This window comes from Serinus canaria, chromosome 8 (genome assembly GCF_022539315.1).
Source record: "Serinus canaria isolate serCan28SL12 chromosome 8, serCan2020, whole genome shotgun sequence".
NCBI classification, from domain to species: domain Eukaryota; kingdom Metazoa; phylum Chordata; class Aves; order Passeriformes; family Fringillidae; genus Serinus; species Serinus canaria.
The window spans coordinates 21,426,618-21,451,580 of NC_066322.1; the positions used below are offsets into that span (position 1 = coordinate 21,426,618).

At 37.4% G+C, this 24,963-nt stretch overlaps 1 long non-coding RNA gene across 5 annotated transcripts in view; it reads left to right on the forward strand.

The window, feature by feature from the left end:
* Positions 1–24,963, forward strand: part of LOC108961767 (uncharacterized) — a 61,769-nt gene that overhangs the window by 23,903 nt on the left and 12,903 nt on the right. For 4 of the 5 annotated variants that reach the window (XR_001990129.3, XR_007778146.1, XR_007778147.1 and 1 more), the window contains exons 2-3: positions 6,274–6,428; positions 12,134–12,252. This is a non-coding gene — a long non-coding RNA (uncharacterized LOC108961767). The remainder of the gene's footprint in view (positions 1–6,273; positions 6,429–12,133; positions 12,253–24,963) is intronic. The other variant, XR_007778145.1, reaches the window with a different exon arrangement.

Consider the following 24,963-nt stretch of genomic DNA (forward strand, 5'->3'; position numbering starts at 1 on the left):
ATGCATGATTCAAAGGGAGAGAACTCAGTACTTAGCAGGGGAGGGAAAGGCATTTAGGAGATAACAGAAGTCCAGTTATGAACTGTGAAAATATAGAAACTCATTGAGGAAAATGGGAGAAGCCTATGCTTAAGGTTAGATGCATGTGCTCAAATATCTCACTTAATCAGTCAACAAAAAAAGAATAACTGCCAGAAAACGTTTTAACCTGACAAGGTATTGTAAACAGCATGGTCCTCTTTTGGGATATAGTCTGTTGCTTTCATAGTACAAGCTACAGTCAGTGGAAAAAGTTATAGAATACAATGTTGGGGTGTCTTGGAATTTACTGAATTCCTTCCAAAATGCCTTATGGTGGACTATTTAGTATTCATCACCATGCTTCTGTGGAGCAACGGCTGTTAATCTTCTAAAATATACAGAAAAGGAAAAAAATCAGCTCTACAAACAAGCTTATTTTGTCCTATCTTGTCATTTTTAGCTGAAAGCCCAACAGCTCACCTACAGGGGGAAATAAAATAGCTAAAGCAGGAATTTACTGTCTAGTGTATCTAAGAATCAGTGAAACAAATTCACTTTTCTTCTCTTTTCAAGGTCAGACAAGATGACAAACAGTCTGTATTACACAGTTGTATCATATAGTCAGCATGCCAGACGATGAACCCATAATTCAACAAGCCCAGACTTAAGGTCCAGCACAAACACAGAGTTGAATGTACTTCCCAGTATTTCTGAATATTGCATTCAGTCACTGCTGCTCCCTAGGAAAACAACCAATCCCCCAGCCACACAGACAGAAACCTCCTCCTTTTCCTGCACCTCCAACCTCCCCCTCCAGGGTAACCCAAAACACCAAAGAAATCAGAAGTGTGGCAGGCAAGGGCAAGGCTGAATTTTTGTCTGTGCAGTGTGGAGTTACTGAAATGTACTTAACAGCTCAGTGAGATAAATAGCACTGCTCTGGTTTTACACTGGTACAGAAGGGTCTAACTCCCCTTTTGTTGTTTAACTGATTCACAAGAGGAACTGGGAGGGGGAGAGAAGGGTTTCCAACTACTTTGTGAAAAGGTATCTTTGAAGGGAAAATGCAGTCTTCAAAAAGGAAGAAAATGGAAAGCTTTTCCTCAGTTTCCTTTCATTTCTTATCTTCCTAAAATACATATATACAGTTTGTTCCAGGAAATGTCTGAAATGCCTTCTGGTAGCTTTTACATAAACATGAAAATCTCCTTTTGAGTTCAAAGAATTTCAAATAATGACAGGGGAAGAGTTCTTTGACTAACACAGATGTAAACAAAGGTCACGAATCACTCTCAATAATTACAATGCATTATCATTACTTTTTGACTTTTAGTCTGCTATCACATAACTGAATTAGACATGAGCAAAGCTCTACTGTGTCTCCACAGCGATCTTTTCCTGTACACTAAAACCAACAGACCTCAGCTACATTTCTCAGCCAGGAGCTAATGTTTCTGGGTACATGTTGCTGTTTCATTTGTCAGTAAAGCCTTATTTACTTGCTTCCTGTTATTAATTATGGGAAACAGGATCTCTTCAAACTGTAGGAGAGGCTCTTTTAACTCCTGTCTAGACTTTTCAAGACAAAATATTGATGAGCTCTTTAATGTTTGTGCAGTGACACAATCTGAGCAAAAAAAACCCCATCGTTACCTCAAACAGCTTAAGGCTCCTTATCACAAGTTCACAAAAAAAAAAAAAATCCTTTAAATCACTCGGGCTCACATCCTTATTGTTAGTCACTGAAGTAAGGTTTCCTTTCATAGTTGGATACTTTCTTCATCTGTCACACTGATTAATTAACAGCTCACAGTATGAGCCCTGAGCTTAAATAGCCTACTGAAACGAGGAGGAGAGATCAACTTTAATATTCCATAAAAAGCTGAAGAGGAAAAATGCTTTCCTTAGTATGAAGGGATCTGTCTTCTAATAATAAAAAAATTAACTAATTTCTGTTCAGTTACATTACGTGAGGAGATGAAAGCACCCAGCTTGTGAAGGGAGATTGCAGTAAAGGATTAGACAGAAGTTGGAGAAGACTTAAGCATTTTAAATTAAACTGTTGGTTGGAAACAACTAAGTCTTGAACACCAGTGAAATTTTCATCATCATTAAGGAAAGCCACTTTATCAACTTATAATGAGCAAATCTATAAAAACACAGTACCATTGCCTGTAAAGATCTATGGAGAAAAGGCATGCAATTACATGAAATGGAGAGTTGCTAAAACCTTAAAGCTAAAGCTGGTTTTAGCCAAAGCATTTGTTGTTCTCTCACACACACTTCCTTCCCAAACTGTTACAGTCTGGCAATTATTCCAGGGGTTTGACTTTCAACAACTGCAAGTTCTCCCCCTTTTCTAAGCCCCTCCAGTACTGCTGAGTGGGCAAAAATTACAGATGCAAGAAAAGCTGACAAATGAGTGCAAGGCCCCTCCTCTCCAGCGCCTCGACAGCCAGAGCCCCTGCCAAAACATGCCTGAAAGCTAGTGAGGAGACAAAGACACAAAGATTCCATTTTTTCAGGGAAAGTAGATTTCTTGTAGAAACTGCTAGGGAGAAGAATAGCACATGGGTACACATGTAATCTCAAAAGCAGAGCAGGAATGAGTGTTTCAAGAAAAAGTGAAATTAAATGTGCTTATTGAGTAAGCTCAACAAATGCTATTTGACATGCAGCTTTTTTTAACTGCTAAGTCCTACAGAGGGTAGGAGAGAGAAAGCTCCCATAAAGTCAGAAAAACATTTTCAGTCATGGAGAACCTTCAGTTTAATACAATCCAAACTAAGAATTCATGGCTGTTGCTCTAAATTATCTCTTGATAATGCTGTAGTGCACAACCAAAACAAAGTAAATCCAGCTTTTTTTGCTCAAATCTGTTCAAATATGTTTACTACTAAAAGATGTTTTACCCAGGGTCTTGTTAATAAAGTTGCAATGATTTTAAAAGGCTGGCACCTAGGCACATCCAAGTTTTCAAGCTCTTCATAACAAGTCTACTACTTTCATGACACTCCACACTGAGCTGGAGCAGGTCTGCCTCTGAGCAGGGAGAGCAGCAGGGAGGTGAATGCAGGCAAGCAGAGCAGGAGAAAAAGCAACAGTAGGATTTCTTCTTGAAACTAGTCAAAGTTGGGAGAAAGTCCAATTTCTGGTGGGGAAGATTTGGAACAACTCAATAGTTTAAAAATAAAAAAGGATATTCACAATAGCATATAGGATTAGAAACTATTATTTTAAAAGTGATTCCAGTCCTTTAGGACTCAGTGGCAAAAGAAGCTACTGTTAGAAATAACATAACCTCCCACCAGATGGGCAGTTGAGGAAGTAGAGGTGTAAAATGGAGTTTTTAATCCTCAGAAAGGTTTTCAGAATGCTTCCAGCTCTGATAATTAGTGCTCATCAACATGTAGCATTCTTACCAAGTCTCCACTTGGAATATACTTTGTCTTAAGGGAGGCTGCTTCTACAGAGGCACTCAAATTCAGCCAAAGTCTTCCAGTCTTGCAGCAGAACACCAATGCAGTATAAACAGAATATAGAATATGTTATATAATAAACATTCTAAAAATGTGAATAATGCCCTGAATCGACAGGTTTGTGATTGAGGACAAACAACTGCTGAGAGCACTCTAAAAAGACCCTCAAGGGCCCTCTGCCTTGCAGGAAGAACCATGGGCAGAGAGCTCAGTGCTCTGCTTGGTTCACCCTCATGTTCCCCTTCCTTCAGCCCATGAGGATGTGGCACAGTTCTGACTCTGAACCCAGGTGCTGCCTCTCTTCCCTTTGCCTGCTCCTGAAGACTGCTCTGCCAAAAGACTTAAGAAAGAAAGGGCTGGTAATCCTTTGACTAACTAATAAATCCCCTTCAGGATATCAACACTGATTGTTACACAAGGATTGGGGTTAGTCCAGAACTATTAAAAAAAAAAAAAAAAAAAACAAACCAAAACCCAATCCTATTCTCCACATTACACGTGAGGTGAAGTACCAGGAACATCAGAAAACTTGAACACTGCCCATTTAGTTATAAATCCACATTTATTTTTCATGAAATTTCTTTACATCCCTTTGGCTGATCCCACTATCCTCTCATTTGCTAAGTCTAGGCATATTCTAACACCTCATAGCCAGTCAGTATCTATTTATTTTGGGGTTTTTAAATGCATTTTACCATCCAGCCATCACTCAGCTCCTCCTAAATGCATAGCTGTGTCCATTTGGTCTCCATTATCAATCAGAGCAAACCATCATTTTCATCTTGTTAGTACAGAGAGATCCTAGATGTTTTCTTACTGCAGAGATGAAAAAAAGTCTGCATCTCCCAGTCTGATACATCTACTGCCACATTCCCCTCACTTCAAATTTTCATAAACTGAATCGAAAATTCATAAACTGAATCCATCTTCCTCTACCCCACCCACCCTGAAAGTAGAACTTTCATGAACATGTACACATAAATCAAGAATAATATGACTGCCTGATTTCCAGGAATATTCCAAGATAAAAGTCAAATTCTAGAAATGCTAACAGAAGAACTATATTTAAAAAAAAAAGAAAAAAAAAGGCTGCAGTTAATGACTTAGGTAAGAGAAACAGCAGAGAACGAAATAAGGTTTATGAAGAGTTACAAACATGCTTTATCTTATACAGCTGGTAAACTCATTCTTCAGAGTATCATTATGAAGTAATCTTCACAGAGAAAACTCAGGTTATAATCAGATTATAGAAAGAGTGAAGCAGTGAAAAATATTATAACTTGATTTCACCCGTTCCGTCACTCACCTAACGCTATTCCTATCTAAATACTTTTAAAGATTACTTAAAAAACAAATGTTAACATTATTTCAGCCTATAGAAGCTGTTGAAAGCCAACATGAAATCTTGCATCTGTCTAACATCCATCGTTGCAAAGGAGCTCATTTCATATTAATGACTGCACGTCCAGGCAGTGTGTGGCACTGGGCTTGAAAAGGAAAGAGACTTATGTTTTCCTTGGCATTGGTACAGCATAGGTCCTTAGCATGAAATTTATTAGCATTAACGGGCATTGTGTAATTAAAGCACTGTGCTTCAATGCCCTGAGGGGTGATGGAGCTTTTTTCATGTCCTATAAAATAGACAAATAAAAAATGTGAGACTTTTTAAAGCTATTCAAAGAATTCAAATGTGCATGTTCTTCCATTAATTATAATAGAGAAGGTGTAGCTGAACAAGATGGATCCGAAATTCTCAAATGGCTTCCATGAAACCACAAGACGGTTAATACTAGACACCAGATTTTTTGAGAACATGCTATGTAATTACAGTATTTTGCAAGGCCACAAGTTCTTCATAAAGTAACCAACAGACCACTAAAAACTATAGATTTGAAAAAAAAATATTTTTAGATCTAATATACTGTACTTACTTGGTACTAAACTTGTTTAAAGGAGTCCAATTTAATGAAGTGGCCTTGAGAAGCAATTCAAATATTTGTTACTTGAGCCCTGGCATTTTCTTTGCTGAATGCCAAGAATTTAGAAGGCTTTGAGAATCCCATCACCTAACCCATTGCACTTCAGTGACAGGAGGAAGCATTTATGTAGTTCCTCATGTGCTTTTGAATATCACAGGCTGAGATTGGAATAATATTCAAAGCTACTAAAAAAGTACAGGAGTGGTGCAGGTTTCATTAGGATTGATGCATGTCAGCAATAAAGATCAGGCTGTTACCTAGACCTACATTTCTGTAGTTAAGCAGGATTAATTTTCTGTAAGAGAAATTTAATTCAGACTTACACTATGGATAAAAACCAACATACACAGGTCTAGTATTTGATGTTTCATACACTGATCTTGCCAAAACTTATCTGTAGTACTGCAAAATAACCTTGGAGCTCATTTTCTGGCAATTTTTTATTGTTTCATATGTCTGAATGATCCTACATGAAAACAGCAAGTCCAAACAGCATGGGAAAAATACCACTGAGATAACTACTTCTGATGCTTAAACGTTTGAAAATATAAGGCCTATTAACTGTATTTTTTCACGTCTTAATATTCTGAATAACCTAATTTCCCTTAGAGCTGCCTTGAAGAAAAACTTATTTTATCTGAAAATCTGAAGAAAGTTTGTATAGATTGTACAAAACTACTAAGACCTTTACAATGCTAGGGGTTTTTCCACGGGGAATTTCAAGATCAATTATTGGCTGATTTATTGGATATCCTGAGGTATCAAACAAGATTCTTTATTTCTTTATCTTCTAGACAAATCACCAGAGAGCTACAGACCAGCAATGAGGAGAGCTGAGGGCAATTTGACCAACATCATCTGTGTCGGTTCCCCGGAAGTCGATGAAACATGTAATCGGGTCTCCAAGGTACATCCCAGACATGAGTTGCTGTGCCATTCAATTATTAAGGTATTCAAACAAGATGCTTTCTTTGATTACATTAAGATACTGGCAGCAGGGAGGGCTGTTACCTTCCATCGAAGAGTCTGCCTCCCCAAATTACATTGTTTATTAACACATCATTAACAATGTGCCACCTCAGCCAAACGATCAGTAGTCTCAGGTACAAAGTAAAGATCATTACAGAACTCCACCACCTGCCTCATTTGAGCAAATCAAGTACATCTGAACTCTCTGTACAAAAATATTCAAATGCTAGTTTTTATCCTAAGCTTTGTGCCTTTTTTGCCGAGCCCACAAGCCTTCTTCTGAGGAATCAGCAAAACCTTGTAGAGATAGAGTTAAACAGAAAAGTTCTTGAAACTAAACCATTGTTCTCTTCAAAAGAACAGGACCCCAGGTAAATGATGCCTTTTAATACAGCACATGAAAATTTCAATTATGGAAATCATTATTCCAGGCATTATGTGCCATTTTATATTCCCAGCAGGATGTTTTTCATCTCATCAAGAGTTTCCAAGGCTGTTTAGTGCTCCTGTATATGCAAAACACATTTAAGGGCCCCCAAGAAGATCTGTTAATTAAAAAGCCTAGTCAAGTGGTCAGACAGATTGGAACTTGAGGATTATAGGTAAGAGGGATGAAATGAAGGCTTGGAAATTATAATTTCTCTTTCTGTGGTAGCAGCCAAAGCAGCTGTTATAAACTGGGCAAATTAAAGATGTGGCTGACTAAGCCAGCAGTCTGGAAACAAGACATTGCAAAAACAAAACAGCAAGTCATCTGCACCTCACTTTTAAAAAGCCAAAAGTGCTGACCTTTTCTTTTTTACTCTCTTCCTGTTATTCTGATCTGTCACAAATATCCTCCAGCTGGTACCCTTCCAGACCTTGTTCACCAGTTCTAGTTTCCCACCCCCATCTTAGGGAGTTAGTAGTAATTCCCAGGACTGTGGACAAGTGCTCCATAGTGGGAGTAGTCAGCAAAGAGAAAAGGACATGTTTAAAAGAAGAGCAGGTGAAATAACAGAGTTGAAGTTCTATTCTTTTTTTTTTTTTTCATATGAGAGTTGTTAATGTAAAAACAGTCTTCTCATACTGAACAATATTTATCATTCCTTGAGAGCTGTTTCATCTGCCCAGTACAGTCAGCATCTAGCCACAGAAAGGTCTCCATTTAGAAAAGCCAGATTGCCACCACACTTTCCAGATACATTTATCAAGTGTCTTGTAATTGACTATTTTCAGGGGAAAAAACCCTAACAATCCAACCCTTTTTCTTTCTACATTTTCTGGTCTGTTTTCACAAATAGTCTTAAAAGGGCTAAAAACAGTTTTTGCCATGAGCTTATGAGGCTATACATATTTTTTCCATATCAGAAAGTGATGAAGGATCTATAAATAAGTTACTTAAAGACCCTAAAAACCATCCCAGAACAACCCTTTGTCTTTTCTCAACAGCAGATACAGACTTCCTTTTAGAAACAGAATAAACATTAGTTGCTTTGTTTAGACAGCTTTTAGGTCAGTGTTTCCAAGCTAGAATGTGTCTAAATTTATATTAACATAAACCTGTGCCCTTTTTTTGATCTCATTTTATACATCATGAATGAATACCTCCCAATCTATTTCCTCTACGTTTATTTGTATTCAAGACAAACTCATCATTTCAGATTTGTGGTAGATGAATTTTTAAGTGTTGCCATTTCAATACTACACTAACGATGCTGTTAATAATATTGCTGCATTGAAACGTTGCATCTGATTTGAGGCACACTCAAGCCCTTTGCAAACAATTATTCATTAAATACATTTGAAAACTGTTTATGAGATTCATACCATAAATCTTTAACAGACACAAAATTGATACAAGCAAGCTGAGTACTCCATTTTTTATCAGAAATTAGTTTTAGGTGGCATGGGGCCTTTGTCTGATGCTTTTACCTGAAACAAATCAATTACCATTTTGCATTTTCATACAAGTCTAAGAGCATGAGAGACTAGAAGAAGAATTCTAAAGGTTAAAACCCATATTCAGTACAGTCTCTCCCCCGTCCCTCTGCTATAGTGGGTATTTGAGGAGGTTCTTTACATCTCCTCCCACACAGCTTCTCTGCTTCATAAGCAGAAAGCAGCTGCTGGTTCTTTCAAGTCTAGCGGTTAGTTGACATTTACCAATAGTTTATGGTTTTCATTCTACCTTAGCAAGGAAAAGAGCTAGAATATCAGTTTTAAAGAGTGAATATTAAATCTTTATGTTTCTAATCCCCTCTCTGCCCCAAACTGTAGGTGCCTGCAGCCAAGACTTTTGGTGAGACCTAAGGAAGGGGCAAAAACAATCTGTGAACCAGCACAGAGAACAGGACCAACGGATCCTGGCTTTACTGTTAAAATTCTTTCCCCTGGAAAACACCTTGACCAGCAGTGCTGATTTAATTTCCCTTTCTGTCCCACTTTCTAAAAACTGCTGTGTACAATGTTGGTTAATTGACAAACAGTATATGACTTGATAAACTTGGCTGCATTCTTTAGAAACCACCATAAAAAAGAAAGAAAAATCTTGCATTTATACCTAGGATGTGATGCTTTGATGGTAGAGATGGGAGGAATGAGAAAGGTCTAGGAGGCATCACAGAAACACTATTTTCCAGAGCAGGGAGAAAAAACCCAGCTGAAACATACAAAGAAAGATGTTTTGTCCTGCAAACACTGCCTAGCAGAGTCATGTGAAAGGTTACCCCCTTCAGTTTAACTCCCCCATCCAGGCCCAAGCACACAGGTTGTGGCACAGCCCTGACATCTGACTTCGCTACCAGAAAAATGCACTGATATGGCTCTGTTTAAGGTCTGTCTTTCTGAAATTTGTCTTGAAAGTAATGAAAATTATGCTTTGTTAAATACATGAAATTATGCTATCAAAATACAGATAAAAAATAGTACTGTCCTGGCCACTATTTCAACAGTGGAATGCTCTTTCTAAAATTATTTTCAGATTTCCAGCTATTTTGAACTCAAAATAAACAAAATGTAGTCAGAGATGTCTCTCTTTTAGGGTGAGTTAATACAGAAGGGAATCAGGAAAACAGGGGTGATCTGATAAGCAAACTTCCCCCCAAATCAGAAGGTAAAAATTGCCATACTTGTAGTTGTTACCAGCCTGCTAAAACTCCCAGTAAACCCAAACTCAGTGTTACCAAGCTGGTAACACTGTTTATTTCATGGACCTTTTTCAGAACATAAATCCAGAGTACAAAAACCTTTTATCTGATGATATTTACTAACAAAGAATTTTAAAGAGGTAACATTAACAGGATTGCTGTAGCTGCAAAAAGAAACTCAGAACGTGCAATTACTGGATGGCTCCAAACTTTACTTAATGTGTTTAAAGCCACAAAAGCAAACCATCCCAGACAGCTCAGCACACAACAGTACAAGAAAATGCCATACTGTTTTTTCCAGGTGTAGGTCAGGACATTTGAAGACACCTATGATTGAACTGGTTTCTTCTTCCTAAATCAAGGCTTCCATGACTGGACATTACAGAGGCAGTTATAAAAGTCATACTGGCTCACAGCATCTGCAGGAACTCAGTAGTGCAGAAGTTTGCTGCACACGTGTTAAACAGGCAGCACTAAAAACTATAAAACAGGTCAAAGCAAAATGAAAAAGTACTTGAAATGAAGAATTTCACATTGATAACAGGAAGAAAACATGGAGACAACCTTCTCTGCAGGTCAGCAAGCTAAAAGCAGTAAGGGAAAAAGCAGTTTGCAGCAATCCACACACAACAGATCTCGAGCATTACTTCCTTTTATCATGTATTGCACCTACAGGGCACTAGATTTTTCTAAACAGCAACCAAAGCATACTTTCAAGTCCATACAACAAACATCTGAATGAATGACATAGCAGACTGAAATATTTCAAAGAGATCAAACATACACCAATGGCTACCTCTTGTTCCCTTGAATTAAAAGTGAAGACCAGCTTATCTGGAAAGCAGAATCTAATTTTAAAATATCTTTTCAAAAGAATAAAGGAGAAAAGCACCAATCTTTAGGCAAGGTGGGAAATCAGCTGGAGATGGACTGCAGTGTCTGTTTCTTTTTTGCAAAATAGTGATTCAGAAGCACATTCAAAACCACATTTAAGTGGTAAACATTAAAACATGAAGTAATAAAAGTGGGGATCAAGGGAGCATGATCCAAGGATCACCTTTTTTCCCCCACTGATAGAAGCTTTAGGGAAAATCAGATATACCTGTTTTCAAGTACATTAAAAATGATCTGGAGTATCTTAGCACACATGCTTTTAGACAGATATTTGACTGATTTCAATTAGCATTTGTACTTCAAAGAGATGATGTAATAGTCAGAGCAGCTAGGATTTTTTTCATGTTTTTGTATGAATGGAAAAGAGATCTAGACATCACACTGTGGTACAGACACATCAGACACATCTTCCATTGAGAGTCACTGTGGCTTTATGAAGAGGATTTTTATTCCCCTCAAACTTGTTTCCTTCTGTTTGGTTTCGAATTTTTTAAAGAAGTGCTCACATTTTCAACATTAGCTCTAGTTTTTCACTATACATAAATAAAGTAAAATAAGTACACCTACAAGTGCACAGACAGAAAGGTGTTTCTTTGCAATACTCTGTAGAATAAACACAAGAATTGTCCATGGTTCCAGAGCTCTTCAGCCACAGCATCCTCCTTACATATACATACAGTTGCTTCAATTTCATTGCTAAGAGCAAACTATATCCTTATTTTACTTTTTAAATTACTGGACAACATGAACAATGGATCTATCCATTACTGTTAAGACTGATCAGAAAATAATATTCCTATCTCAGTGAGATAAAACGATTTTTGAAATTTTATTATTAGACTAAAGGGAAGTATGTCTAAGTTATTTTACTTTTATTTTGGGAAAAGGAGCTTATCATAAAAGAAAGAGGAGGAAAAAACGTAGGCAGCACGATCACTTTCCAGATAGATAATCTGATCATCAAGACTTTCACAGAAAATATCAGAAACCCAGGTTTCCAGGCCCTTCTCCAATGACAGAGCTCTGACATTCTGGAGGCACACCAAAACACCAGGCCATCAACCCTTCTAGGGCAGCAAGGGGGCTTTTTTTCCTTTCTTCACACAAAAGGCCTTCCCAGAAAAACTTCCATGAAAATATGTATTTCTTCAAAACCTCCTGCATTTTCCCCAGAGAGGAAGAAAAATACTAAGTTTTCAACCAGATGTAGTAACAGTTTTGCATAGAACTGCAATTGCAGGGGAAAACTAACAGAATGAGAAAAAGAAAAAAAAACTCTATAAAGTTCTGGTAGTACCTTTAATCATATTACAAGCTTAATGCATTACATTAATTTTTAAAATTAACACAGTTGGACTTTTAGATCAAACAGAGAAGGAAAAAAAAGATTTCTATCCAACAACAGCATGTTATAAAAACACTGCTGTTCAAAACAGGTCAAGTATTTTCTTGTGCTTGAAGACTAACAAATGGGGTTTTCCATAAGGCAGTCATCAGCTGTTTTCTCTTTAATTTTGTTGCTTTTTTTAATGGTAAGATATAATTTCTACCCCTCTATTTAATACGCTCTAATCTGTATTCCTGAGAATAGCAATTTTCTTAAGACACTTCTTTTGCTATTAGTTGGGATAGGATTGCTTTCTCTCATGTTTGCATTTTGCAGACCACAAGACTCAGAAGATCACAGTGGAAGAAAGACGCTGGGCCAATCCATTCTTTTGATATGACACAAAATATAGCCCTGTTTGGTATTCCTTCCACCCTGAAGAAGCTTCAGATCAGGTAGTAGAAGCTAACTTATTTCTTTGCTGTTGAATGACAACCCATTTTTTCCCCAGCCTTCCCCCCTTAGGCAAAATTAACATTTTAATATTCTGGAGAACCTTTAAATTGCTGCTGTCCAAGAGCCACAATAAGATGTGGCAATTCCACCCAGTCTGGGGGAAGAAGGGGGCTGGTTCTGCTGACCCCCACCCCTTCCCTTTCTCACAGAGCCAAGGAAAGTCCATTAGAACTGACAGGGCATGCAGGACGCAGGAGAGAGGGATAATTGAGTTTAAAAGCTCTGTAGCTGCAGTCTCATTTAGGAAATACCTCCAGGCTTGCTCAAGAGTTTATTACTAAACTTAGACCACAAAGCAAACTGAATGTTCAACTCTACATGCCCAGAAGGGAGAGAAGATCCTTTTCTCCACACTCTTAAGCTCATGTTGTTAGCCCCTCCAATCTTTCTCCCACAAAGTATGATTCCAGGAATCATCACCATTTTTCTTATCCTGAAGGCAGAACTGCATACTGTTAACAGTTTCTATAGTCTTGATTACAAATTTCTATTACAATAAAACATCAGCATCATCACATGAAATCAAGATTCTGTCTTGCTAAATTTTACTAAAAAAAGTCATTTTCAGCCTAAGCCAGTTTGGAAAACAAAAATGGCCACAGAGAGTTTCTGAACAGAAAAAAAATCACATTTGATCTTTTCTGTCACAAGTGGCAACTATAGTTGGTACATGAGAAGATTTCTGCCCTAACCAACTGATCACTGAGGTATTTAAATCATCTGTAGAGATGACTTAAAATGGGATAACCCACAACCAGAATATTCTCAGTATTTAATGGAGCTATTAAGTGTGGAAGGAACCTGGGATCAGCCCCCATCCCAGTCATGAATATATTCAAGAAATTTGAACATATGCACATTTGACCATACCAGGACATATTCTGAAATAATACCAAAAATATGAGAACAACCACAACAAAAGTTTTTCTCACATGCTTTGCTTTTACTGACTCCAAGCTTTAATAAGCTTTTAGTGTCCTATAAAAAACATCTCCATGAAACAGCAGGAGAAACGCCAAAGCTGAACATCCAGAAACTCTAACGTAGATACAAACTGTAATCATGATAAGAGCAAGAAGCTGCACGATTAAAGTGGAGGGTCTAGAGCCAAATTCCATCCAGGAGCAACTGAGGGAACTGGGGTTATGAAGTCTGGAGGCTCAGGGGAGAATTTATCTCTCTCTATAACTACCTTACAGGAGGCTGCGGCAGAGCATGCCTGAATATCAAGTGTCCTTTTTTCCCCAAGTAATGAGTGATACGATAAGAGAAAATGGCCTCAAGTTGCATCAGGGGCCATTTAGATTAGATATTAGGAAAAAATTCTCCACCAAAATGCCTGTCAAGCATTGGAAAAGGGTTCCCAGAGAAGTGATGAAGTCACCATCCCTGGAGGTACTGAAAAGACATGCACACATGGTGCTCTGGGAAAAGATTTAAGTAGTAGACCTGGCAGTGTAAGGTTTGCTGTTGGACACAAGGATCTCACATGCCTTTTCCAATGTGAATTATTAAATGAATGACAGGTTCAAATCACTGGCTGTGTTACCAGTATGCTGCTTTGGATAATGGCTAATTCCTTCCTTACATAATACTTAAAATGTCATAATTATATTCTCAAATCCAAGTGGTTCTTGCAATCACCTGGGCCATATGAATGCATTTAAAGACTGAAATCCATAATAGAGTTTCCTTCCTAATGTATACACACATTCCTACAGCCACGGTGAAATTATTTCTACAGATACAGCATTATCAGAGAGCCAAATTATATCCTTGCTATCCAACAATTACAGCACCGCTCCATAGAGCAAAACAGGAACATCTGGAATTCTGCTCTTGTGAGGGCAGCTGGGACTGCACTGCTACATCAGGAAATTAACTGTGCTCAGGTTATAAAATATACTTGGGGCTGATCACAGAACACTACCATCCTGGTATTGAAGAAATTAGTTGTGTACAACGTATAAGGGAAAATTTGTCAAAGTGCATAGTGTGTTTTTCTGACATGGAGAAATTGTGCAGATTCACTCTATATTTAAATCCCATTGAGCGTGAATAGTCCCCTTTCATTTCAGAAATTATTTCCTAAGTAGGAAAACAGCGTGATAACTAAGACTGATTTTACCAAACCTGCCACTAAGGAGAGTTGTTTCACTAACTCATACTCTGATCTAACTAAAAACAAGTTTGGGTAAATGCTATCTATTACTTCTCTCAAATTCTGCTTTGATTTCATGTTACTCCTCAAAGTTTGTGGCAACAAGTGCAAAACAATTTATTAGCTTCACTTCAGACAAAACTGAAAAGTACTGATTGCAGTAGCCAGGAATAGTGGCCTACATAAAATCTTTCTTTATTAATATTATTGGGTTCAGTGGTTTGAAGTGGCTTGGTTTTGGTTAAGGGAAAAACCAAGCAGGCTGGGCCAGCGCTGAACCCACTCCACTGAGAAAGAAATAAACAAAGACAATTGCTTTCAGTTGGCCAATCGTACCATTTTGTATTTTATTGACTGTTCTGATCAAGATTCCTTCCAATATCAAAATATTCACAAGATTTCTTCTTTGCACATATTGGCATTGATATTTTGGAAGAACATGAGTTATTCTATGAATGCACAGGTATAGTAGAAAGCCATTTTGATGATCACAGACTTGAAAGACCCTGTTTCTATACACTTGAGACACACTAGATAAAGAAAATGCCCGATAAATTTCTTCTGCTAAGATGCAAAGTTTATAAGTTAATACAGAATTAATAAGAATAAATGAATTATTCTTTTTCAATTCTATTTACTTTCAGTATTAAGTAGATCCATGTCTACTCCATATGCTTTGAATGTTAGGTATGATTTGTTATTAAGAGAAAAGAAAGGCATACCTAACTACCCACATTCAAATTTGAGACTTGTAGTATGAAGAGAAACAACACTGCTGAAACTCCATACCTATGCCTTTAGCAACTTTTAATATTTTGTTATAGTTCATGGAATATAAGTTGGCTTTAAGTTTTGTTAACACTGCATGAATATTTTGACAAGAGTTCATTCACTTAGCCAAAATTGGAAACAGCTAAGTATTTACATGGTATAGTACCAGACCTACACACAGTGAACCAGTTTAAAGGGGGGGAAAAAAACCCTAAGTGAGATTTACAAAGGCATTAGATCAGGATAAAGAAATAATGCAACTATTGTAACAGTCTCCTGTTAGAAGTGGTGGAGCACTTTAAACAAGTTTTACTTACACAGCATTTCTTCTCCTCCTTTGAAATGAGCTCTGAAAAAAGCTTCACAATTAACATATTGTATACATTTTGCAAGGTTTTCAAAGATCAGGAACTGTTTCTGGAAAGAGTCACTCCAGTTTGGCAAATAATTAGAGCAAACATTACACCAAGGTGCATTAAATGCTTGACATCTGTGAGGGTACAGAGACATGTACTTACACATAGTTAAGTTTAATAAGAAAAAGTAAGTCAGATACAATTTTAAATGGGGGCAAGAAAGAAAAAGGAAAAAAGAGAGCTAGGGAAAGGACAAGAAGTTTAAGCGGTAGAAAACATTACAACAGCCAAGTGGAAACAAATGAGATATTATAGCTGGGGTTCAGTCACAGGACTATGTGTAACTCTGTTACAGCTGAGCACCAAGAGCTTCTGGTGAAACTAGTGCTGTGTGTGACTTTAGGAAAAGGATAAAGAAGCATATTCAAAAGACAATGAGCACAAAGAAAACACAGTCATGACTATTGACAATAGCGAATTCTGTACTGAATGTGTGAACAGGACATGAGTGAGGCAAAGTAGAATCAGTCCCCATTTGCCTGGGATTTTTGTAGTGACACAAGCCAAGCAATCTAAACAGAAAATGTCTGTGCTAGGAGAAGAAGACATAAAACACCACAAAAACAAACTGCCTTCCTCATGGAAGAATGGTAACTTTGGACAACATTTGGCATTACAAGTTCAAAGGGTTATTTCATCTGCATTATAAGTACAGACCCAGAGATTTTACAGTATTCCTGTCTCCACACTATTGTTTTCTGTGCCATTAATGGCATTTAAATTATAGACCTGCTGCAGCCATGTAGTCAAAACACCACATCACCCGATGAGACACTGTATTATAATGTCAGTGTGTCTGTGTCTTAGCTGTGCTTTCATATACTCTACTTCTCTTCAATCACCCTTTTTCTCTGCCAAAGGACAGATACAAGAGACAAGTCTATCTTTAGCTCCGCAAAAATTTCTTACTCAGGCAGCTGCAACACTTCATTCATCACATATCCAAGTCTCCTGTTTACAGCAATGAAATTTTTAGACGTACAAATAGTACACAGGCAGATAAAAAAAAAAATCATGGAGAACTTAAAATGAAAATACAGAATATGGATAGGGAGTCAGAAATAATGTGCTTTAAAGCAAACTAATTTCTAAACTACATCAGGTGGGTTTCTCATTTCTTTTGGGTTATTTTGATTATTAGGTATATTTTGTATTTACTTTCAGTAAAGTATTTCATATTTACTGAAATGCTGTTTCCCAGAAGCATAATACTGTGTGTATTGACCTTTACATACAGCTACTCACAATGACAAATATTGATTAAATAACAACTTATTCTTTGATAGAACCTTACAAGAAAATATATTGACATTTCTAAACAATTGCATGACTAAATCTGAAACATTTCTTTTTCTAAATTATACTAATAAAAAGCTAAACTGGTCATAGCAAATTACTGAAGAGCTGGGTACTAAATGCAGAATTTTAGCCAGCATTTTAAACTTTCTTCAATCTCAAAAGCCTCAAGCAAGCTATTTCAATGTCACAAAACTCCTGGGGAGTGTGTGGGGGAACATCTGCTCCTGTAAGCTGTTCTGCTGCTTGTAGCCCTCAAATGGACAACTCCACTTAAGATGAAATATTTATATACGGAACAATCTTCAAGATTCCATGATTTCCTACTTTCTGCATGTTCATTCATCATTTCAAGCACTCAGACTCTCAAAGTATTCACATTAAGGAAAAAAAATGCACAATATTAAGTTAGTCAGCTAATTTAATTCTGTATTGGCTTATTTTTAATGCCATATGTAGACCAGCATTGATTTTTGCCTATTAAAGGCCTAGTCTCAATTCAGAAAAGCTAAATATCAGGAATTCATGAAAACTTTCGTGCATGTTCTAAACTTGCCAAGAACATCTAGGGCAACTGAATATATTTAACAGTTCAACTAAACTTTTACAATGGTTTCTGCTGAGCAGAGGAAGACAAAGCAGCCTACCATTTTCTTTCAAAATCATAAAATTATTTTACTTTTTTTTAAATGAAAAAACTTTTAATATCTTAGTGACATAGCTTCTTTATTTCTTTGTTCCTCCCCCCAGTGTGATGTGATTTATCTTCTCCTACACTCCATTTTCAATATCATCCCAAGTTACAATGATTGGACAGAGGACTATGGAAGCATAACAAAACTCCACCCAGCTTTTCACAAATCCTTTTTCACAGTCAAACCACAGCAAAAGTCCACCTCACTATAAGCATTGGAAAAAGGCATGCATACATAGGAAGATCCCAAATGTTTGGCTTTTTTTTCACGTGTCAGTAGTCAAAAGGATATATTTGCTATTCCTGACCTTTAGAACAGAAAGCTCAGTATCATTCAGATACAGAGACACTCTGGACATAACTGAGGTTGAAAGGGACCTCAGTCCTTCACCTAGTCCAGTGTGCTACTCAAACCTGAGGAAAACCTGGCCTTACCCTGTGCTGGGCAACTTGTCCAAATCTAAAGTAGTATCAAGACAGAAGATAGCAGCCTCTCCTCACATGTCAGTAATAATACAAGGCAAAATTGTACATATTTATGTGATAAAAAATGTACATAGGACCTTATATCAGCCAATGACTGAATTGGAAGAAATATACATTTTAGCTGTAACATTTAACTATTCTTTGTGACATGCATTCTCCTTCGTGAAAAGAAACAGCTGTGGTATGTCAGATACTACCCACGGTAACTACTGCACAGTGCACTCAATTTAGACTAGACAATTAGATAATGGTGTATTGGGTGCCTTGGTACAATCACCGAATCTTGATATGGATGATCCTTTAGAGATACTTTCAGTTTTTGAATCATTTTAATCTGACCATATTTATCAATGCCCCACTAATATTTAATTTTTTTTCAATTCATGTCATTCACTACAACTACTTCAAAGGTTCTTAAGGAGTTGGTGGAGTCAGCCTGGACTAGATACATTCCAAGTACTGACAGTTTGTTCTGACAATTCAAACAGAAATTCCTCCTTGCACAGAAGTAATCATCCTTTCCTAAACTCAGCACAGAAATTTCCATTTACCTTCACTAAGAGGAAAGTAAAGTAACATCGGGCCCTTTTCAAAACCTACTTTGAAGACATACTGGTAGCCTTGGAACAACTCACTGTTTATAAGCTTTTGCATGTGACAATCCCCCCAAAAGAATCTATTAAAAGATACACAGTTTGAATGCTCAAAAACTGGAGATCTGCAGAGTTTGCCTCCTTTAGTTGATTCAGTAAACTTGATCTCTGACCTTTAAATAAGGGGTAAAATACCAGATATTGTCTTCAGACATCTTTTCAAAAGATGTGGTATTGCCTGGCAAACATTCATTCATACTCAAAATCAGCTGACTGTAACCTGTTTCCGGCTTAGAATGAAAGAGCTTACTCGGGAAAAAGTAGAATACTTTTACTCTATCCCATGCTCCAAATTGGGATATCAGGTCTGGTTTAAAACTTACTGATACGTCTTATTCATGAGGCAACAGGAAATGCACTGACAACAGGAAGGGGACTGCATTTGAACACAAACCAAAAGGAGAATGATCAGTACCCTCTGCATTCCCTCTTACAAATCACAAGTCCCATGTTAGACTACCTATTTCCAAGCTTTTCAGGGATATTAATGATTGAATGCATTCCATTTTACACCTTATGTTTTCATATATTTTTCTTTTTAAATTGAAGGAAAACACCATTTTATTATACAATTTAGGATGCATCACAAAGAAATGGGTGTACTACTTTTCCAATGCATGTGTTCTTCAATACTTGTATAGAAAAAGACAAAATTAAATGTTTAGGTCAGTACATTTTCTAGCAAAAAATGATTGGTGGAGTGCTGATACAATTAAGCCTTTACAAAAAGCAACACAAAAATATTTTTGTTTTCCTCTCAACTACATAGAAAGTTTTTGCTCTGTGAAGTTCAGCCAACAAAGAAAAATATTTGACACTATAAAAATCCTTTTCCACTCCTGACCATCAGAGAAATCTATTGTACTGCATATCAAAGACCCTCTTTTATTCAGACCTGTTTACACTCACTCATGTTCTTGGTGACCAAATTTTGAATTTCCTGATAAAATATTTCTGTGTATTCATAAGTTACAAATTTTTCAGCCATTTTCCTGGATTATCCAAATAAACTCTTTCAACTACATCTTCTAATTCCAGCTTGCATACAATGATAGTCTGACTGTCTGGAATACTTAATTTCTACAGACAAAAATCCAGCTGCACATGTTTAATAATTTCCTTGCACAGTTAAGTAGCAACCACCTATTATCAGGCACATGGGATGGGATTGAAGGGGACACAAGGAGGTAGAAACTATTCCTCCTGTCCACACTTTTCACTGCTCACCACCACACAAGTCCATAGGGTTGTAGAGAAAGTTGCAGCAGGCCTACCATTTCTATGATTTTTAAATACTGTTATAGATTTAATGATATGAAAATCAAATAAATTTGAGTAAAGTTGGAGCTACTACAGTAGAAAGAGTTTGCATATCAGTTCAATAATTAATTACTTTTTTAATCAGATGATTAGATATCCTCTGGAGTGAACATGAATTCGCATAACCTGGGAACTGTTTTGTTGAGTTCATCCAGATACTTCTTTTTAAGCTGCAGGTTTGGACAAACATTTTCAATCACATACCTGGCAGATGAAACATTATCAGTTTTCATTATTAAGTTTCAGTTGAAGAAACATGGAGTGAATACCTGAAGAGCAAAGAAACCAAAACCAACTCCAAAAGAAAAAAGACTTTCCAAACCCACAGAAACATCTATACTTGTTCTGAACCTGAAAAAATACCTCATATAGGAAAAGCTTTCTGATCATAATTTTCCCAAGCATAGGAAAAGCAGGAAACTATGTAAATACAGTATGATGAAAATGCCAAACCTAAACAGAATCACAAGTGAACATCCATGAAATTTTTAACAAGAAATTATATAAATAGTGCACTGAATTATCTTCAGTTTATAATTACCAACTAGTCGTAAGCCACAGACACGTAACCCCTTGCAATGCAATTGCCCAGCTGCCACAGTTCACAACAGAGAGAGCTCCCAAGGCTATTATTTCCTTTTTCCCAGTGCATTTGTGCAACATATTTTTGAGTTTTATCTTTAGAGTCCAGCTGGAAGCACGCTTCTGTTGGCAGCTAGTTTTCCCCTATAAACTCCCTCCCTCATGAAGGGAAAATGCAGAATGGCGGTGCAGTGGTAGGAGAAGCAGGAAAGTAAACGGGGAAAATACCATCAGAAGCAGTAGAAGCAGTAGTTCTACAAGAGCTGTGTATTAGGCAGCATCTTTTTAGCCATAATAACTCTTCAAATGCACCTCATCATAAGCTATTACACACCACACCTCTCACAAGAACAGGCATGTTTGCCATGTTTCTGTGCTCTCATTTTACATAAGCAACCTTTGTTCTCCTTGTCTCAAAGTACCAAATGCAAAATCAAATGAAAGTCAGCAAGATTCATACTACAGCACATTTGTAAAAGTAGTTTTTCCAAGTATGCCCAAAAGGCATCTAGAGAAGAGTAACTAAATTAATTTCAATTACGTGATCTTCTGAACAATAAACAAAAATCAGCATAAAGTTTCAGTAATAAAGCAGTCAAACATGAGTAAGGCAGCTCAAAACTCAGTTAACTTCTTTCAAAGTCAATTTAAAAGGAAAATACCTCAGGAAATCCCCACCTGAAAGGAAAATACTCCTTTAATTAGGCCAACTCAAGCTGGCATACACAGAGTAGAAGAAAACTGCACTTTTTAAGGTTCAGCTTTGCAGATAGGAAAGGCTAAAACTCTCTTACATTGAAGGTAAATTATAGCATTCAAAATAAAGGTTATCAAAGGAGAAAAACTGCCTTAAAGGGTATAGGTTGCCCCCACTAGTAATTCTCCATATTAATAATCCTTAAACAAGAATTTTCTCTCAGAGCTGTTTTCTAACATTTTATCTCCAAAAAAGAACTTGTGAGATGCAACAAGCCTTCTGGTTTTGTCTGTCTTGTTGACAGATTAATAAACCCTACAGTTTGCTACATATAAATATTATTTTCTTTTATATTCTCTGGTTTAATTTTCAGTGAAAGGTTTAGCAAAAAGTTAGTTTGCATTCTAAAAATCCTTTTCAGACGATCAATTTCATACACTAACATTTTCAGCTATCAAAGTAATATGCATAAATACAGGGCTCATGCCTTTATATTTCCAGAATTAGAAGTTGAAGCTAAGCTTTTTGATTATGGAAACAGACTTTGGGGCTCTGGTTTACCTGCTAAACCTCTTCCTGGAAAACTATGGAGCTGGAGAAAACACATCCTGCATGCAGATTTCTCGGCTGTGCAGTGTCACACCTCACCCGGGAGCTGTCACTTCAGCAGAAGGAGCAATATCAACTCAGACCTGTGAAGAAAGCACAACACCCAGCAAAGAATACATTAGCTTCCTAGTTAAGGACAAGAGGAGTCAACCCACAATCACTGCAGCCATTTCCTAATTCGAAAGCAAAGGGGAAGAGTCCTGGAAATAGGTAGAGCAACCAAAGATCTGAACTCACAGATCAGCTAAACACTGCAGTAATCTTCCAAGCACTGATACACAGAATATCCACAGAGATTTATATCTAGGCAGTACATAGAGCTGCCTAAAGAACTGCACACAGAAAAATACTCTCAGAAGCCAGCAGGTTGAAGATAGTCCTCGTAAACTATTTGGGGGAATAATGAGAGCCACAGGATAGAACTACAGCCTTTAAACTTTTGCCGGCCTTATAACAATGTGGCCAGAAATTCTCTCCTGGAATTTGGCCCTGAAAACACTTCTCTGCCAACTGACAAAGGAGCAGGCATTTGTACTGCCTCTCTCTGAAGAAACCACATACCCACCCAGGGCAAAGACATTGGATTTCAAACCTAAACCCACCCCCAGCTGCAACAAGATATTGTGATTGAGGGATGCTCCCAAAGGTTTCCTGGAGAAGCAAAGAGCAATTTTAACATTGATTTGGCAATAGAGAATGTACCTAGTTATCGAAACAATATTTTCCCTCATGTTTAGGATTTGCTCTAATGCCTGCTCAGAGGAGCAGAAAGCAGAGGGAAAGGGAACTGTACACACTGTCAGCCTGCTGTGCAAAGACACACTGAAGCGAGGCCAACGGGGCACTTCTGAGAGGGGAGCTCAGCTCCAGACTGGCCCAAGCAACAGAGAAGTTGTGTGGCAGATATGTTGTGGCCAGTGGCTTTGGGCTCCTCCATGGTGAGACAAGCACTGAATGGGCTGCTTTAACCATTCAGATTTTTATTTTGGTACTGCATGCTAATTTAGCACCTTAACTCAGCTGTGGAACACATTTAAGACGAAATACAGCAGTTTGATCAGTCCTACAGCAGGCTAATTTTGCTATGATAGATTCTAGTAGGCATTTAAAACAATCTATATATCTTTAGTGTGATTGAAAAATTAACTCTATTTCTTCTTATACAAACAAATGGCTCTTAGAATTTCTAGAAAGGCCCCTGGATTCTATAAAAACTGGAAATGACACAAAGATAAATTTGCAATTATGAACATATTTTTTTGCCAATTTGCTATCAGCATTACTTTTTCTGAGATAGTTTTAATATTACACCATTTTAATTTTCAGCACGGCAACTGTGCACAAGCATCATCTTGGGTGGTGAATGCTGAGGGTAGCTGAACTGCTTTATAGGAACTCTGCTGGGTGGTGTTCTGTGCACGTGCAAGGCAGCGTGACATCTGCCTTGCTTAGACTTGACTGCAAGCAAACCAGTTCTTTAATACAGAGGAATTTCTAAATTCACAGAGCTAAAGGTCTGGCAAGTGAAGAACTAAATGACAAATACCACATCAGCTGAACATAAAATGTGGGTATCTTCTGTTACATGGAATGCTTTTAAGACCAGAGACCAGTTTAACTCCTTAACCATGCAGGATGGCAAAACATTTGTTACATAACAGCAACTTCACATGGCATTTTTACATGCTGCCATCTTTTCACAGAAGAACAGAAGATTAGACTTCTACCGACTCTGAGAGACAGGGAGTGGAGCCAGCAGCAATATTTAGCAGAGTGACTGATTTCTGGCACCATCTAGCTTTTCTGCAACAGGAATCTGGCAGCCTAGTAGGTGCTTTTCAAAGACACTGATTGAATAATTGATACTAGTGCTATACAAATGCTCAAGACAGCACAAGAAAGAATAAGAAATAAAGTAGTTTTGGGGCTTAAGAGCTACTCTTTTTTTTATTTCTTCTCCAAATAAAGACTGTGAGGTAAAAATCCTGGGCAGAATACCAAAGCCAAGAGAAGGCAGACTCTGCTCATCATTCAGCTTCTGACTATGCAAGTCTGCCAAATATCTATAACAAATATGAAATCATTAGACAAAAAGAAGCCATAATGCAAGCAAGACTATTAATTGTTCATTTTCATGAGATATGGCATAATCTGAAAAGTACAGATTTGTTTTGACCAGTGGAACTATTCCTAATTCCACTCAGGAACTGCAAAATTCCGATTCTTTGTAACCATAAGGCAGTGGATTTATATTCATTCACTGTACTTTAAGGGGTTTTGAACACTAAAAACTTCAAACCTCTCCCCCCCACCACCAGCTCTGTACAGAGAACTTCTGACCATTTGAGAAAAGCAGACATGTTTTGTGCTGAACATCAAAATTCATTAAATGATGAGATATACAGCCTTTGGATGCTTGTGCTCTGGAAAATTTTGCAGAAAAACATTTACTTGTCAGCATGAGGACATGATTACAGACTAACACTTTGGTAAACTAGAAAGGAAGACAAATAAGGTTGGTTTATATTCTCAGTAGAGGAGAAAATGGCAGAGAAAAAGGAGGTAAAAAAAATGTTTCTGGACTTTATCAGATCAGCAAGCACAGTCTCTCCAATACAGAACTTTTCTCCAATTCCCACAGCGTAACTTTCTTTCCATTTGCCTGAAATCACCTGCAATGTGCTTCAGGAGCTAATCCCCACACATTTGGTTTACTTGGCATAGGCCCAATAAAAGCAAGGATTCTCAAATGCATTACAGGCCCAACCCACTTTCTCACTTCGTCTTTCCAACTGCATGTGACCACAGCTACTGAAAATAGAAAATTAGCTACATTTACACACAAGTAATACATAGGAGTTTCCTAGATGGAAAAATGGAACATAGTTACATGCTTTTTCCTATAATCCACTTAAAGTAATATTTCTCTCCCTCAGGGTTGTAACATATTCAGTAAGGGCAGTTT